The sequence below is a fragment of the Sciurus carolinensis genome, chromosome 3, assembly GCF_902686445.1.
Source record: "Sciurus carolinensis chromosome 3, mSciCar1.2, whole genome shotgun sequence".
Taxonomy (NCBI): domain Eukaryota; kingdom Metazoa; phylum Chordata; class Mammalia; order Rodentia; family Sciuridae; genus Sciurus; species Sciurus carolinensis.
Window position 1 is genome coordinate 136,582,411 of NC_062215.1, and position 19,508 is coordinate 136,601,918.

The 19,508-nt window shown below is 35.2% G+C and overlaps 1 protein-coding gene across 10 annotated transcripts in view; it reads left to right on the plus strand.

The window, feature by feature from the left end:
* Gulp1 (GULP PTB domain containing engulfment adaptor 1) overlaps positions 1–19,508 on the plus strand; it is a 268,650-nt gene that overhangs the window by 56,782 nt on the left and 192,360 nt on the right. The gene's annotated exons all lie outside the window — the stretch shown is intronic.

The window sequence follows — 19,508 nt, forward strand, 5'->3', positions numbered from 1 at the left end:
CAACAAGCCATGGTGCTATTCTTTTTTTTTTTTTGTAGTCATAGATGCACACAATGTCTTTATTTTATTTATTTATTTTTATGCGGTGCAGAGGATCAAACCCAGTGCCTCAGACCTGCTAGACAAACTCTCTGCCACTGAGCTACAGTCCCAGATCCCTGTTATTTATTTATTTATTTTTGATACATTATAGTTGTACATATGGTGGGATTTGTTGTTACATATTCATACATGCACAATGTAACATGTGCAATATAATTTGATCAATATCACTCCCTAGCCTATTATTTTAATTTTATGAATGAAGACAAGTCACAAAGAAGCTAACTCACTTGCAGTGCCATTCAGCTGGTATTCATGCTGAACATTGGCTCTTGTGGCTATGGTTTAACACTGGTGGTACTCTCTTCTTATGCATCCATTCACACATAAGAATCTTAGTACTGCCTTACACTTATTGTGATTTGCAAAATCCTTGTTGGCATGTCTTTCTCCCTCTTTCTCTCCTTTTCTCCTATATGCACACTCCATTAAGTGGAGATATAGGAGTATCCCATTTAACAGATGGGATGTGTTTAAGTGTTATGTCCAAAGTTAAGAAGCAGTGGAATAGAAGTTCACTCAAACTCAGTTTTTTAAAACCCATGAACATCTCATTCTATAATGTAGAGATTAGAAGCACATGTGCTGAAATTGTTATCCCTTTGGACCTTAGGAAGAATCTTTCTTGGCAACATCAAAATGGACACCAAGATCTTCATTGACCTTTCCTCTTCAGATGTTTCCCCATATGAAAGTGAATCTTCAAATTTGTGTGATCATATAATGATAATTAATGATCATAAACTAGGCTAGTAGCTTGTTTCAATTTCCCATCTAAAATGGTGCTAATATTAGTACTTACCCATATATTTATTGTCAAAAATAGGACAATAAATACATTTAAAAGCACAGAAAACAGTGTCTGACTTTCTATTGTCATCTAATATTATTAATAAGGTCTGAGCACACAAAATGTGGACAGGTTGCTGGGAACCTTCTTCATGATCAAAAATAGCTCCTGGTTCATAGGTGCCATTGACGCCCAGAAAATAATGTAATGTGTTTTCTTATGCTAATTATAAACAGATGAGCAGAACATTCTATGCAGTAAGTACTTTGATGAAATACAAAAAAGATTTTAAGCTCATTTCTTCAAGGAGTTCATACTTTCCTATCTAATTAAAAGTGCCTTATAGTTGACAGAACTGGGGGAGGGGCAATGGGGAGCTGATGTTTAATGGACATAGAATTTCTGTTTTACAAGATGAAGAGAGTTCTGGAGATTGAATCATAACAAAGTAGATATACATAAAACAATGGACTAATCGTGTATTAGCTTTGCATCACTGTGACAAATAACTCAGAAAAACAACTTAAAGGAGGGAAGATTTATTTGTATTCACAGTTTTCAGCCCATGGTCAACTGGCTCCATTTTTCTGTGCTTGAGGTGAGGCAAAACAACATGGCAGAAGGGTGTGGCAGAGGAATACCACTCAGGTCACGGCAGCCAGGATGCAGAAACAGTTGGGAGAGAAGACAAACCCTGGCAGAGCATGCCCTCCATGACCTGCTTCCTCCAACCAGGTCCCACTTCCCACTAGTTCATTCAGCCACCAAGGGATTAATCCCCTGATAAGGTTAGAGCACTAATGATCCAATCACTTCCTCCTAAGCCCCCCCCTCTGAACTTGTGAAACCTTGGGGAACATTTCAGATCAAAACCATAACAAGTTGTGAGCAAAATGATTAAATGATACACTTCATGCCTTGTTTTTTAACCACAATAAGAATTAAAGAAAACAAGCAATGTTTTAGGCTTCAGAAATCTCACTCTAATAATTTATTCAAGCATAAATTTTCAGAAGTTAAAAGGGTACACAAGAATGAGCATCACATGCTTTGGGATGTTATCAAAAAGAAAATATGTCTATTATAAAGAATCTTTGACAGACAGTCCTTCCCACCAACTCCCACTTTGAAAGACTGAACAAGAAGTTGAGGTAAAAGGCTGATGAATTAAAAAAAAAAAAATAGGCATGTACATGATTTTACAAGTACAAACAGTACACTTGGCTTAAAGATTTAAGATAGTTACCACTTTATAAATCTGAGAAAATGACAAACTATATTTAAGGTAGGTTTTATTTATGTATTTTTATTTATGTAAATAAAAAAATATAACTTTTCTTCTTTTTCTTTCTTCCCTCCACCACACCCTCCCATTCTTACTTGTCAAAATACAAAATAGTCAATCAATCTTGTTTTGCAAATGAGGCCCTATGCTTTGTTTACTGTTGGGTTCTCTCAAGCTACTTGAGCCAACCAGTGAGATTTTTCTTGTCATAAAAAGTGAGAACAACATTGGGCAATGTGATTATAAATAATCATCATGGCCCATCACTAAGGCAGGGCAAGGTGAGCACATACAGGTGTTTTCTAAGGGTGTTTTTTTTTTTTTTTTTTTTTTGGTGGTCATTTCACTTTAGTATTGTATTGTCATCACTATACTTGAAAGCTTATTTTCAATGTATTTATTTAGATATGTTAAATCAAAAGGTAAAATAAATACTTTTAAAGTGTTTTAACCCATTTTACTAAGGAGTCTCAAGGGTGCGTGGATGCACGTATATGTGTTTACAAAGTTCTGATTCCAAAAAGCATTACCTATTGGCTTTCTATTTCATGGATGATTCATTGAGAAACTTGGGCTTATATTAAAGACGGCAGTTTTGAGGACAAAACCAAGACATATTAGATAAACTTTGAATCGGGTACTTGGAAAGAAGTTCATCTGGATACTCTCTAGTTTACTTAAGCAATACCTTCACTGTAACCAAGAAAATAAAAAGCACATGTGCATTTAAACCACTCGTGAATTCATGTGAGCTTGTGCACTGAAGTAGCAATGGATGCTAAGCAGCAATTTTATAGCACTGGGGTTTTAGGTCCATTTGAGAATATCAAAGATATATATGTATATACACATCTCATATTGCATATAATTTTAAGCAGTTGAAGACTTCTTGGAATGCATTTATATAGCCCATAGATCTCTTGGACACTTAGAAACCTCCTATGCAATTCAGGGAGTAGAAAATGGAATGAAAATCTTGCCAGAGAATCTGATGAGTAACTTCTGGGCTGGTTAAGAGCAATATTTGCTTTCAGTGATGGAATTTTTAAACTCTTTTCCTTAAAATACATGTTAATATTGTGTGGTCTTATTGCACAGTTATTTAACATTTCAAAAACTGTTAAAAATGTCCTTTAAAAGAATACATTTTTATGTTTAAACTGTGGAAACTTATAGTGATAATAGACTATTTATAAAATTTTATAGATATTAAGATATCTATATTAATTCTAAAATTTTAGTCAATGTAGAAATATTCAAATATATGCAAAAAATAAATCACTTCCAAGAAGTTAAGCAACTTTTTAAACTAAAAGATATTGTTGTAGAGAATTTCAAAAGGGCATTTGCAAAGTAACTTCACTATAACTGCAGTGGCTTCAAAGATTTGTTATTAGATACATGTAAAATTTTTACTTAAATTTTATATCAAGAAATAATTGGAAAATTTCACTTTCCATTTAGAGTAAAATTAAACTGGAAAATTACCTTAACAAATATGTATATCATTGATGAATCATTGTCTCTTATTTTTGTATGTTTGTACCATTGAATTACATCCAAGAATATAAATTTATGCACCACTGATGTACTCTATGATTTGAAGTAGAGTTCTCACCCTTTAATTTTGCTTTGTGTCATGTATGGTTCTGAATATAGGAAAATTCTTTTCAATTTAGTCAAAATTCAGTCTTCTTTTACCTTTATCTCTTGATAAATTTATTTGATAGGTGCCGGGGTCCAGCCCTAGCAGGGGTCGTAGTGGTCACAGGTGATGGAGTAGGCGTAGGCGCGATGGAGAACAAAGCAACACAAACTCAAGGAATGGATGCTATGTTCTAAATTTTATTTTTCCCAGCCAGCTTTTTATACATTATAAGGTAGGCTTTTAAAAACACATGTTTTTTCAGAACAAGAAAAAGTCACAAGGAGAAAAACAAAAATATTTTGTATGATCATTACTAGACTAGACAATGAAGTATTCTAATTATTCTAGTAATTGTTTACTTGTGATAACCTATAACTAAACAATAAGACATATTAATATTTAACTGATCATAAAGGCTAAAGCAAGTTCAGTAGGGTTGAATAAACATCAGTCGAATGTCTACTGCTGTAGTTAATAAATGCTAGACATTTTAAGCTAACAAATATATGATATTGTCTTATACTGTGTGCACTTAACATTGAGTAACGCTTTATTTCTTCTGTTCCTGTTATTCCTTCCTGATGGGGTTGGAATTATTTGCCTACGTGTTTCAGGTCATCTGAGAGTAGTCAACAGGGATCGGTAGCTAGAATCTGTTTTTGTATTTTCTCATAGCAATCTTGGTTACTCAGAGTTTCATACCAAATGAGTAAATCTGAAATCACTGTTCCATAAGAAGTCTGGTTTTATGTTCTAACCCTGGTTCTGTTAAGACCCCTATTTTCAGGGAAAACACATAAAACATTAATTGTAAACCTACACATATTAAGCAAGCAAGGAAGGAAAGCCCACAACTCAAATTCCCAATGAGATGAGACTTTGCAAACATCTTTTTTACTCAGTGGAATTCTTGTTAAGCACTGAGGGGAATTGCAGGTGACGTAACAGATAGGGATCCTTCTATTGTTAAGCAGAAAATGAAGTCACCAGTAAGATCAGCTGAAAAGATGAATTATAGGTCCTTATTTAGAAATTGATGTTGATTAATGTGTATATTGGGATATAGTTTAGGGACCATTTTGGAGGCAGATCAAACTCGTGGATTGTGTTTTTAGATAATTTAGCACTGGAAAATACCAAACAAAAGAACAAATAAACGCATACCCTGAAGTATTGCATTCAGTGTATTCTTTTTCCCTTTTTATGATGTGACTTATAATGAATATTCCTGAAGACAATGATAACATCATTCAAGCTATGGTAAAGAAGAGATACAAGGAAGTGGAAAAAAAAAGAAAAATAGTTGTGCTTTTGAAGCAAGAGATAGGAAACAAAAAGATAATTTTGATAATCTAGATTTTATACATTATAAAGACTATATATAACTTCTTACTAATTATAGCCCTGGCAAATCTGCTTCTTATAGAATGAAGATGACAAACATAACAATGTTAGGAGTTTAAAGAGAATTAGTTAATATTTTGAGGTGATTTAATAAAGATTAAAGTGACATATTTATCTTTCATAGTAATTGTGGGATCACACACACAAAAAAAGTCTGGGTAGAAGTTATAAAATCACAAATAAAGAAGATATATGTAACCAGTGTTCCTTGATTATTTTTCTATTTTCTTGAAATATCTTGGTAAGTGTAAATAACTTATCTGGGGGAGATATAGTTAATAATGTCAGAATAAGTTTTCACCGTATAAAATCTAAGATCACCTAATTCTTACACAGTATTTCATAAGAAGAAAATTAAATAAAAACAAGATTTCTTCAAATTCCAATACAATAGTTTGAGATCATCTACTGTAAATTCAATAGTTTGATTAAAATCGTGAACATTGAATATTTTCAATATTTTATATATTAGTGCAATATAGTTATACACAATAGGGGCTCCATTCTGACATGTTCATAAATGCATGTAACAATTTTCTTCATTTAAATTTCTAGTGTTTCTTTTTTCCTTCCCTTCTTCCTTCCTTCTAGTTCAGTTCCTCTGCTCTGTTGGTCTTCCTTCTGTTTATTTAGTTTTTAAAATTGGTGCATTATAGTTATATGTAAAAGTGGAATTCATTGTGATGTACTCATAGATTCACATGGTATTATTTGGTCAACTTAATGCTGTAATTTTTCCCTTTTCCTTCCCTTCTCTTCCCCATTGGTCCCTGGCTTCTACTCTACAGATCTCCCTTCTATTTTCCTGAGATTCCCTCTTTTAATTTCTTCTTATTCTTTAGCTTCTGCATATAAAACATTCGACCTTGACTTTCTGAGTCTGGCATATTTCACTTAGCATGATGGATGTCCATTTCAATCAGAAAGCATTAACTAATTGACACATTAAAAATAAGTACTCAGTGCAGCACTTCCATTGTATGTTGGAAATGACCTCAATTATATTCATTTGGCTTCTAGATAATTTTTATTTTGGGAAGAGAACCAAGATTTTTTTTCCAGTACTTACAAGTTATAATAAGGCAGTTTTAAAGAAGTGTTGGAAGACTTGTCAGTTATAATTTCATGAGAAAAATTAATATTTAAGTTGGATTTGGATAACAAAGAAAGAAATATATAAAATTCCAGATATGTGTTTCACAAAGTATTTGTCAGCTGATCTGCTTCTACCCTGCTCTCATTTCTTTACTTCTTAATATTAATTGTTCTTTCAGTAGATATGATCTGTGTTACAGTTATGCTTCAGCCATTGTACAACTCTTGGGAATAAAGTAGTTGCAAAGCAGATGTAGTAGCTGTTAAATACTTAAGTGATACATACTAAGGAGAAATAAGTGGTATTATGTTCAACAGTTCTTAAAATGAAAATAAAAATATTGTCATAAGCTGTTATCAACTAACTCTCATATCTATCTAACCAAGCCAAACATTTAGAATCTTTTTCTTCTTTAGCAGTTTCAAGGAAAGCATTTTCTGTTTTCATACTTGCTTCATGCATCTGTAACATGCAAAATTAAAGCCATTAATTAGATCATGATCAAATTCAGTTCATGGAAAAATTCGCTTCACTTTTTTGTTTTGAGTATAAGTGGTGACTTCCTAGTAACTATAGGTATAAAAGCAGGATTAATTGTATTAAATCTTTATTTTTGACAACTTAACATTAGCTTTTGTTTTTATAGAGAAGGGTGGTAGTAGTTTTAAAATAGTTGATTGTTCTTTTTTCCTTATCATGGTTTTAGAAGGAAAAGACTTGCCTTCTCTGTGTAACATGAACAATATTATAGGATTTAGAACACTGAATGCAATTTGTGATGCTACTTTTGCTGTAGTAAACTTTGGGGATTAAACAATCAGATATATCAAAGTCATTGTGGTGGAGAGGAAAGAATCAATAAATAAACAGACCAGGGAAAGGCTGGAGACTAATGTAGAGGTCTTCAGTATTTGTTCTGTGATTGTTCAGTGCTCTATGACTATAGTGGCTTTAAAAATATGTTGATTATGAAGACTTGTTGACATTTTGTTACGTGATGCAGGTTCCTTGATGTTGGGGAATTTTGCTTCCCTATTGGCAGCATGCTCTGCGGTCTCTTGATCTCCGATTCCCTTTGATTATATCCTGCCGTTAGTCCCTCACTCATTTACTTTGATCAGTCTACCTAGCTCATTCTTCAATGCTCTGGTTCTGCTATAAACAGTGTCACCCATGACTAAAGAGAATGCCTGTACAAAATAGGCTTCAATTTTATTCTGAACTACTAATAATTTTAAGGCAGAAAGACCATCAATCACAACCCCAAAAGTCTGTATTTGCTTACTAACAGTTCTTACAGACTACCAATTAAGCATCATAGAAAATTTCAGGTTTTCTTCTAATACTGATTTTCAAGCATTTATATATATATTTTTTCTACCAGCTGAAAACTACTCACAGCATTCCAAGGTTTTTATCACATTTTTGGGTACCAAATTTCGGATACATCAAATAATGAAACCTCATTTCTTAGTAAGAACAGCTTCTTCCTGTGAAACCTTTATTCCGATTTCTTAAGAGAAAGATTGAATAATAATGTTGACTAAGTCAGTGGTGAAGCTTTTGTTGTTTTTAGATGGGTAAGGACGTGCACAGTGTTTGATTCCTGTATCCTGGATAGAGTTCTTGTCTGGTGAGATGCTAGAGGAGGAGATAAAGTGGAAACCATTTGGCTGCTGTTTTTGGAAAGATAACAAGGCATGACATGCTCATTTGAATGCAGAGCGATAAAACACAAACTTCCTTCTAGAAATATTATTATGGAAGTTTATATTTCATTTTATTATCTGATTTTAAAAGTTGAAAAATAAATAGTCCAAATAACAGTCTTGATTTTAATATATCATAAATAGTTTAGTTACCATACAAATGAAGACTGATCATTCAACACACTCAATAGACTACAGTTCCACTTTTATGTTGGTATAAACTAGAAATCTTAATTATTTTCCCCAATAAATGAATAATTTAAAGTTCTTTGCCTTTTAAAAATGTTACTACACTGTGTAATATTGAGCAGATGACAGTTATAAATATCTTGACTGTGAGGAATAAGTGCTAACATTACATGCAGCACAAATTGTTTTTCTGTGTAAATATCTTCCTTTATGTCATTCCTTTATTCACCTGTTCCACCTTGGACCTCTTTCAATCTTGTCATTATTAAGAAATATTGATACCTACTTCTGATCTCAAACTATCAGACTCTCTGGACATGGGAAGGTGCTTGAATTTGATGAAAATTCTAGGAAAAGAATTCATATAAAGTCCCTAAAGCAGAAATGACATTGGCTTAAGTGAAGCTCAGCAATGTGGATGGAATGGGGTGGAGGTGAGGGAGGGAGAAGGCACCCAGCCAGCTCATGCAGGGCCTGTGGGTCTGTAAGTATGTGCAGAAAACATCAAATGATTTTTTGCATGGAAGTGATGTGATCTTATTTGCACAAAGTGATTGTTGTGACTTTAACATCATTACTGAAAAAAATATGGAGACTATTCTCAGATATTACACATTTGATGTTTGTTATGTTTTGTCAGATGTTCACACCTAAAACAAATCTAGGTAATTTTTTTTTTTCAGATTCTATGAAAATAAAACTATATTGGGGGAAATTGACACTTATTTATGCAGCTTTTATGACCTGATTTAGAAAGCATCTTTGATGTAAATGGTGATAATTATTCTGTTATAATGGGAAGGAGGCACAGTTCTTTTAGAAAAATACACATGCCATTTATGTTCAGTAAAACTTTTACTTAATTCAAATGGACTTTGAACAAAATTTAGTTTCCGTCATGATTGCCTGCCTTTCCAGATTTAAATCTATTTCCTTCTTAATGACAAAATGTTCTTTCAAATGCTGCCATATATTGTCAGCTCAATTTTTAAAAAAAATAAAAATTATTTCATGGCATGTGTATGAACCTGACTTAATGTGCTCATGATTATCTGCCTTTTATGTCCTCCTGCATTTCAGTCAAGAAGAGTTTAGTTGTAGTAATTGACTCATTTCCTGCAAATGATTCATTTGGAATGGCTCATTTTCTGAGCTTCAGAATATGCATTAATATGTTAAAATATGTGATGTACTGTAGGAAAATGTTTAATTTTTTTTATTCAAGAGTTTTCCAAACATGTTTGACAATGATACCAGTTTGAGTATGTGCATAAAACACCTTTTATATTTCATAGAACTAGTGTTTCTCAGAATTCATTTTGAGTTCTACTCAAAACTGACTTATTCCTGCAGGTGGTAATGTTGGTGATGCTTTTCTTACCTGTACATATTTATGAACAAAACAGTGGAAGACTTACATTTCTCTTTGAGGCCAAACAGATGCAAAGTGCTTATAGGACTTACAGATAAACCTACTAGTGATTTCTCACTTGTTCTTCCGAAGTCAGATTTAAATTCACAGGAGACTCCAGGTCCTTTTGAGAAAAAGAGTAACTACAGTCTTCCTAGATTTATGCTGAGTTTTATTAGATGGTTGTATGTTTGTGGTTTTCCTTTTTCACAATCTTCTGGACATTGAGGAACATGGATATTTTCCTTCTCTTCTTTTGGTATCTGTTTTGGAAGACTGATGGCTAATACTGCCAAGGAGAGTGGAGCATTTGGATTCTTTTGGTGTACACACTAACTTTTCCCACTAAATATGCTATTGATGTTTTTGGAAAATTATCACCTGTTATTTAAAACAAGTAAAGAAGAATAGAAATGACCTCTGTCCAATTAACAGGAGAAAAGCATGGATTGTAAAGCTAAGGGTATAAAATAGTCTTCCTGTTCGTTCAAAAGTTCTTTCTACTCTTAATTTCTCCACAGCTATGGGAATAGCCTTTTGAAAATCTGTCCCTTTCCCAATTTTCAGTGTCTTTTCCATTAACATCATTGCCTGCTTTTTCTTCTAGAAATCAGTTTGGTGAGGTGGGGGAGTCAGTTGTATTTATAAGAATTTGGAATTATAACATCTAATTGCTTTGATATGTATGTTCAAAGGTTTATTTTTATACCTTTGAATGATTATAATATGTCTCTGTGACATTTTTGGTCTATAGATGACAACTCAGTGCACATGTGGCTTTGTGCATATTTAGAAATAGTTTTGTGTTCCATGAGGAAATTTGAGTTCAGTGGATGGGTACTATTGAAAACAATGGATATAAATCAAGGAGTGGTTGACTGGAGTTGAGTTTAAGATGGTTTTCAGGGAGAAAATTTGAAGGGGTGTAAAATTTATTCTGTGAATTCCAAGGAAGCACTGAAGGATAGTTATTAGGTGGACTGCAGAATCAAGATTTGCATTTATGACTATCCCCGTGGGAGAGTCGAGCAAGGACTGAAGAAAACAGAGTAGGCTAGGAGAACTTGTCCAGTTGTCAAAGCACAGGGTTGTTGGTGTCTGACAGTAGGAATGGAGAAGACAAAATATATTTTAGCAGGTTTTTGGAAAACAAAATACACAGGATGTGGTGACAGGATATAGAGAGTTGAGTGAAAGGAAGAAATATGGTATAACACGAAGAGCTGACAACATTTGCAAGGCGAGAAATTTGAAGAGTAGTTTTGGCAGTCATGAAGATAAGGGTTTATTTGGATGTGTCTAATTTGCGGCAGCCTTGGGAGCTGACCAGTGGCAGTGATCTCTGCTAATCATACTTCACCTGCTTGTGTTATATAGAATTTCATAGAGTGTATTCTATTGAATATATCAAACTTGGTATTGCTTTTTAACAGATACATTAAAAATCTTCAACTTACATGTAGAGGGCTTGTTGTATGCTATTGCTATTTTATCTAAATAAAATAAAATTTTGTCTTATCTAAATAAGCTCTAAAGCTAGCTGACTTCTCTCTCTGATGCAGAGAGTCATTCATTATGGTTAAATAAATAAATAATCCCTTGTTGTTTTGCACCTGATCATCCTATTCTCAGTGCTCAAGTATTAGACAGAACTTCTGCAAATCTGTGTCTGCAGGTCCCAGGAACATTCCTGTTGGCTTTATGTGCTGGGATTTGTATTTCTGTTAGAGGGGAAGCTCACTGAAACCATTACTGTTCCCCAGGGTTACTTGGATTACTCCTTGTGCAGGCTGCCTGTGGAGAAAAGTCACAGTAGAAAAAATTTTTTAATTCTAAGCATTTTCTTCAGAGTAGCTGGTTGAACTTGGTACTAAGCCCTCATCATTCACATCTGTGTTCTGAGGAAACCCAACTAATTTATAATGTTCTATCTCCAGGACATTATACAGATGAAGCTTTAAGGTAGACTGACATCAAAAGTGAACAGCCATGGTGCATTATCACCTGGTCCTCTCACCTTTGTCTTTTCTCGTTCTCTGGGGAGTGAGATGCTGGTTATGTACCCCGTGAAAGCTTATGGTTTTCTCCAAGGAGGGGAGATTAGAATCTCATTCTGAATATTGCCTATGATTTACGTTGATACTCTGTTGTATAGACTGAAGATAAACATACTCACCCATATACACTGGACACACATACACATACTTATGTCAACTAACTTTAATTAGCATGCCTGGAGTGTTCAGATGATTTTTGAAAAGTCCCATCAATGAAAGTTTCAGAAGTGGCTGAGACAAGGTTTAAAGCATTGATTTTTAATTAGCATAAAACATATTAAAACATTATCCCTGCCAAAACAATTGATGTTCATGATATGCAGCTGGCCAGAAATACTATCCAGACACCTCTCCTGTGACAGCTGTGGGGCATCCCAGAACCCCAACTCCCTAATCTTCTTTTCTTAAAGCAGGGTCTGTTCTAGAGTTGATGTTCTGAACCATTGGGAAGGTTTGTTAATCATCCTGAAGAGATTCTCTTTTATATGCTTTGGAGATGACCTTCCATGAAAGAAGAATTTATCATGGGAAGGGGCATTTAAATCTGAAGTCAGATTTAAATTCACAGGTGACTCCAGGCTCTTTTGCAAAAGTCCTCCTAGCTTTATGCTAAGTTATTATATGGAATACTGTGTATGATTGTCTTTTGCTTGCTGCTTAATAAATATTTGCTTATCTGACAGAATTTTATTTGTGCCAGTTTTAATTGTATATACCTGGTGGTCAGGTTTTTGTGAAGAAGCATAATCTTAGGGTCTATCACTATGTACTAAAAAGAAGCTGATAATCATATTGGACATTGGTTTAGGTTTTGTTACAGGACCTAACTGGGTAGGAATAGCTGTATAATTGTTCAATATTCAATGGACTTTAGGAAGAGTGAGTTAAGAAAGAAGGAAGGAAGGTGTGGTAAGGATACTTAAGTTTTTATGGACCTCACCAGGCCTTAGCAGGAGGTACTTCAGGGTCCAGACCTGAGAAGGAAGCAGCAGGTCTAGTCGACCGACTAGGAATCTCTTCTCTGTTATGGCACATGCAAACGTTGTCACTAGAGGTGAGGCAGGGGAGGCAACATTGCTCCTGGCATCTCAGGTCAGAAGAGTATGAAGGTAGCAACATATGGGCACCTGAAGATCACCTGATGTGCTCAGAAAAGAGCTGAAGCCACATGAGAGACCAGAGAGAATGAATGATCAGAAGGTTATTAGGTGAATGCCATACCAATGCCAGGACCAGGTTAAATAATGACAGGAGAAGCAAAGGCCAACAAGAAAAGAAATGACCAAGACCAACCACCCAACTTTCTTACACAATTGAACAACATCCATCAGGTTAGTCAACTTTCTGTCACACTTCCAGCAGCCAGAGTGGCTTTTCAAGAAAAGAAGGCATAGGAGTTGGGGGGCAGGGTGCAGAAAGAGCTTGGAAAAAAGGGAAGGAGGTTCCAGTTTTACACTGAACAGGGACTGGGACTTAATGTTATGGTTTGGATGTGAGGTGTCCCCCAGAAGCTCATGTGTGAGACAATGCAAGAAGGTTTGAGGAGACATGATTGGGTTGTGAGAGTCTTAACCCAATAGTGAATTAATCCCCTGACAGGATTACCCGAATGGTAACTGCAGTGGTAGGGTGTGACTGAAGGCTGGGAATTGGAGCATGGCTTTGGGGTGTATATTTGTATCTGGTGAGTGGAGTCTCTCTCTGCTCCCTGATCACCGTGTGAGCTGCTTCCCTCTGCCACACTCTTCCACCATGATGTTCTGCCTCACCTTGAGCCCAGGGGAAATGGAGCTGGCTGTCTATGGATTGAGACCTCTGAAACCGTGAGCCCTCAAATAAACTTCTCCTGTTCTACAATTGTGCTGGTCTGGTCTTTTAGTCACAGCAGTGAAATAGTTTACTAAAACATTTAACAACAAGAAAACAACAACAGCAACAACAAAACCAGTTTATGCTAAAAAAAAAAAAAACTGGACTGAAAATACTAGAAAGACAGAGAGTGTTTTCTCTAGACAGATTGGGATGTTTGGAGTTCATGATGTAATATGTAATTTCAAGATAGAAAAATGAGGTTTATGTTTGCACACACCTGAGTGTTAACTGTATGCACTTTCGTGATAACTGTTGAAGTATCCACCTACTGCATCTAAATACACTCTTTACTCTCCTCATTACCTTTTGATCCATTTGCATCTCTCTCTGCCTACAGTTACACAGGCTTTTCTTTGTATTTTAGTTTCATCTGCTTTGTAGGGCAGCTTTTTATTTCTTAAACCCCTGATTCTTCCACTCAAGAAAAAGTGGTGTGTCTCCTTAGCATTCCAGATACTTCCTCTACATTAAGTAATAGTTATAAGCACATTTTTATTTGCTGTGGTAACAAGTGAGCCATGATTTCATCTTTATATGTTACTAAATTCCAGACTATATATTCAGATAAATAAAACAAATTCCATAGGGTACGAAATTTGTCTTGCTCATTGTTTTATCACTGTTGTATGGACGCATCCCTGAAACTAAACAAATATGGGTTAAATGAATACTTAATAATTACTGGAAGACTCTTCCCATTTTCAGTTTTTCTCTTATCTTAGCATCTGTCTGTGTCTGTATCAACAGGCCAGGATTGATTGTGGGACAGTGCTGGGGGCTTTGTCTCAGCTGTAGGGCACACAGTGGAGTTCCAGTGGGTACACAGCAACCTCAACGCCAGGGTTACCTTAGACCACCTCCAGGCATTTTAGAGGAAATGGATTAGCTCCAGGAGTCCAGCATGGAGCAACAGGGAGCTTTAGTCTGAGGGCATGGCACAGCCGTGGAGAATCAGGTGGTATTTAATACCGAGACACCCAGGGCTTTAACAGGTGTTCTTTCTGCAGTCTAGCCCTGCTCATGTCAGGGCATGGGATATATTTGTCAAGTTTCAGCTTCTGAGGAGAGAATGTGACGAAAGTATGATATGATCCTAGGAACACAGAAACAGGTACCAAGACAGTGACAGTTATGTACTGAAACTCAACAAGGGATTGTAATGCCTGTGCCCCGTTAACGGAATGGATGACTTCCCGGAGGAAGGAGGCTGTGACTCAGGACCCACCAATCAGTCTTGTCCTTCTGTCAATAAGAAGAGTGCAGAACATGATTGAATGAGGAATGGAATAGCCTAGGTGTTCTCTTCCCTGAAGTGATTTGTCTGTAAGGTGGGTGGGTTGGGAATCCAATGTCGAAGCCTGGGAGATAGAATGTGCTAATGTTCTGTGGGTGACTTTGTAACTATGAGCATACCTTGTTCCTCCTCCTCCCTTTGCATCTTTATCTTTTCTTACTCTTTTCTACTTCTCATGCTTTCTTTCTCCCTTTCAGTCTTTGCTTTCCCCTTTTCTTCCTCCCAGGGCATGCTTTGTAAATACGGAAAAAGTTTTGCACCTAATATTTTCTGACTGGAAACTAAAATCTAATATATAACCAAGAGTAATCTAGGAAAAATGGGTGAGGCCCCATAAAATTGAGTGATAATTTATTTATTTTTTGCTACATTGATAGAGTCTAAGAATACATTTAATTTAGCCTTGAGTTTAAAAAAAAAAAAAACCAACATGTTTAAGCACAGTGACAACAAAAAAAGCCATTATGTTTGCTTTGTTGTGAAGAAAGAAGAAAGAAAAATCATAGCAGAAGTTTGTTGTTTTTACTTTTGAATTAGCTAAAAAAGAACAGAAGACCACAGATTTACCTGACCTTTTTTTTTTTCCTTTTTCATTGGAGCATTATAATTTCTTGAGAGTATATTAATTGAATAGAGTAAATATGTTATATTTTTACAATGTTGGATATAATGAAGTTTTGCTAATTTTTTTTTTTTTTTAACACTGATTCTTTAAGGGGATATTAAGGAGACAGAACAGAAGAGATGGTGTTAGGTTCTTTGGGTTATAAAGAAAAGAACTCACTCAGGTTACTCTGGTGAGGTTAAGCTTAGGAATGAAGAAGATAGGGGTTCTAGCCATAAGTCCAGTTTTTAAGGATTCCCAGGGAAAATGAACTGAGATTAAGAAATGGAAAGTAACCAGTGCATCCCTTTCAAGCAGATTCCCTCTCTGCCCTCTAGTGACAGAGTTGATTCTCTACCATTGGAAAGAGAAAGGTTCCCTTCTGTCTTGCTTTTTCTGCTGCTCCCAACACTCTCTTCTGGATCATGTTTCTTTGTCTTCTGACCCAGTTTCTGATCACTCACAGTTCTTCTCTGCACGACTTCTTAAAGCATCTTCTTCTCACATATCTTTTGTTTTCGGCTCTAGTTACAAACAGACTGATTCAGAATCTAGACCATGTTCTCTGCTCTATGTGGGTGGAGCTTTTGTTCCTTGGGGTGCAGGTTCCCACCTAAGACATAGATCATCTGGTGCTCACTCTGGTCTCTTCAGTGAGTAAGGTAGGGTTATTTCAGCAGGAGGAGGAGGGCAGGATGCTTGCAGATGAGATTTATAGCAGCAGTAGTCATTTTCAGAGCACACAGATGGCCAGATTGAGTACGGTGAGAAATTACTTGGGCATGCGGGGAGAGCAGTGGTTGGAGCACCACCTGCAGTGCCTACACCAGGGAACTGCTCAGAGTTGACCTTCCATGTGTTTTTGCTCTGAGCAAAGCTGTCAGTGAATAAAAAATACTTATTTCTTTTGTTTTCGAGACTTTCTTTGGATCTTGTTGCATATTTTACTTATCACCTCCCTCATTTAATTTACATTCTTCCAATTCCATTTTCATTCATTGTTGAATGGGTTATTTCCACCCATGGGTGGGACTTAAAAATACATAAGTTACTTCTACAGGAAGTTAAACTTACTTGTTATTGATGACATCTGGTGAGCACATAAGACTGTTCAGCTTTTTTAAAAAAGTAACAAAGATTGCATCTCAGAGTATTGCCTCTATCGGAAAAATTACTTCTCTATAAAGTCCTTTCACAGGTGCTCACAAATTATGCAGATAGTATCCACAAAAAGCACAGCTAGAATTTTTTAAATGGGAGATGAGGTTGCCTTTCAAATAAACATGTTATTTCTGCTTAACTACCTCCACCCCTTCTCTCTCTCCCCTACCCTGTGTTTTTGTTAGTTGTCAGAGTGGAGCTTATTGACTTACTGATAAGATTCTTCTACTTTAACTCTTTCCTTTCCACACCCAAATTCTTCCTAAACATGCATCAAACACTTACTATATACCAGGCATAAAGAAAATGATGCAATTTCAGTATAATTCAGGCCTATAGTAATGGTGCACTTACAATGCACCTGGTAAGATATAAGAATTTTGAATACCATGCTTTCCTTGATTAGGTAGCAATTTCCATTCATTTGTACATGCATCTGTCATATTCTCACAAACTTCATACTGTGTCTGTTTTCTTCTGTAGCAGATACTCTTGGCAGGTATTAATAGAAAAAAGACTAAATTCACCATTATTTCATTTGACAATAAACAATTGATAGTTTTGAATAGTTTTCTTATAAGACTACACCTTATCCAAAATGGATGAGAGCTTTTCTATTCCAGGACTAGAAATAAGAACTTTAACAGTCTACCAAAAAAGTGAAATCAAAGGATAAATAACATACAGAATTTTAGTATGCAAACTATGTGTGTTATCCTTCTGGTATAAAAAGGAAATAAGGCTGAGGTCTTGGCTCTGATACTACTAACTCAATTCTCACTGTTATTTTCTCTTTGTAAAAGAGAGAAAATGAAATCTTGCATATGGGACATGGTTGTTTTGAAAATAAAATACAATTATGTCAGTGAAAGCACTTTGAAAAATGAAAAGAACCTTACCAATTCATCATCAGAGACTGACCTAATTTGTACAGATTACTACTTAGAAATTAAAAATTAAGTTAGATAAAACTACTTAATAGGCTGACATTGATTTTAGCATTTATTATAACAAATTATTGTAATTCATTTGAATGTTTGTCTCCTCTACTCCATTTGAAGCTAAACTTCTTCATCTCTTTTCCCCAGTCCAAAATGCAATGCCAGACACTGAACAAGTATTCAATAAATGTTCATTGGATGAATAAAACTAGGGAGAAAATGAGGGAAGAATAATCTTTAAAATATCAGAATCTGATTATTATAAAGTATTCCAGCAACTTTGCCATATTTTACAGAGAGAGGTGGATCTATCACATTAAGTCATTCATTGATCTGTGCCTCAAACTGAGATTGGAAGATTTTTGTTCTCTTCGGTTCACTTCTTTTGCTGTAAATGGTTACAGCACACTATAAAGAAGAATGTGCTCCTGGCAGTATTGCCCTCATTAACTGCATTACGTGATGTCTTCATCGTCTGAAATAATGTTTCCTACTGATTTGATTTTAAGTGTTCTCATGCACAGAAAAGCGCTGAAGACTGGTTTGCCCAGTTTCCCAGAGATGAGTTCTCCAGGGATGTAACTTCCTATGACTAATGCTAGTTATTTTCCCTTAATGAATAGATGCTGAAAATTAGGAAGACTGCTCTTTGATTATTTACTTCTTCTAACTAATCACAACTTGGAAATTAGACATTCTTGGTATTATGAGATCTAATATTTTCTGTGGCTACTTGTTGAAATGTCTTACTGAAAGTTTGCATGCAAGTACAGATTTTGATGCTACTTATTGGAAAAGGGAGTTTGGTTGCACATTTTACCTCTTCAGCACGAATCATAACTTATCCTGGAATGCATCTTTTGTTGCTGGTAAGGTGATCCCACATTTATATAGTACTCAAGAGTTTTCATACATGCCCCTAGGAGAGAGGGAGGAAAGATAATATAGAGTCGCAAATGTTTTATAAGTCATATTGACTTAACTTCCATGCAACATACTTAATCATCAAATGAAATTAGACTTGATCTTATTATTTGACATCACCATCACTTTTTATTTTTCTGATAAATCCGTGAACAAAGAAGAGGTTTACTCTGTCTCCTCTAAACTGTATCATTGGGTCTTGGGAGATTAAACTTTAGCAAAATGATTACTATCTTCTTTGCTCACAGATGGAAAATGATCTTCAAATATCACGGAACAGTTGGAAAAGGAAAACATTTTAAAGTATTGTTAAGACAGAAAAAGAACTCCTTTTAATGAAGAAAATGTAGAGAAGGCTCAACAGAAAGTTGGTCACAGTTGGGTATATGTGATGTTTGTTCTTTATACGTATTTTATATATTAATTTTATAATCTAGATGATATGGGGTAGGGAAAGGAATCATTCAAATACATATTTATGATGCATGGCTTGTTTCTTCAGTGATAATAGTTGACAGAATTCTGTTTAAGATGGGACTCAGTGCTAACGGAAAGGGGAAAAAATGGAGAAAAAATTTCTAGAGATGATCAGGTATTTGTGGGGAACTGTAAATGTTGATATATATATATTTGAACCCAGAGAAGGAAAATGGTTTAACATTTTTATAAGGGAACAATGATGAAAAATGAGCATTCATAAGCTAAACTTTTATGAATTTAATAGCTGATGTTTGGGGAGAACTTTTTCATACTTTATATTTTGCGATACTGTGACATAGACCAGCATCATGTCTTCAAAATGAAATTGTGAAATTGTAGATTCAGGTGTCTGATATGTCTATAACTTTCTTATAAAATGAAGTTGAGTTTATATTTCCAGTTTTACAAGTGCTGATATTTCAAGTGATTATTTTTAATAAGCTCTTCAAACATCACAAACTAGATGTCAAATCCTTAGGCATGAGAAGCTATTAAAGGTCCAAATGTCAAAGCAGATACTCTGGAAACTTCAGTGTCCAGT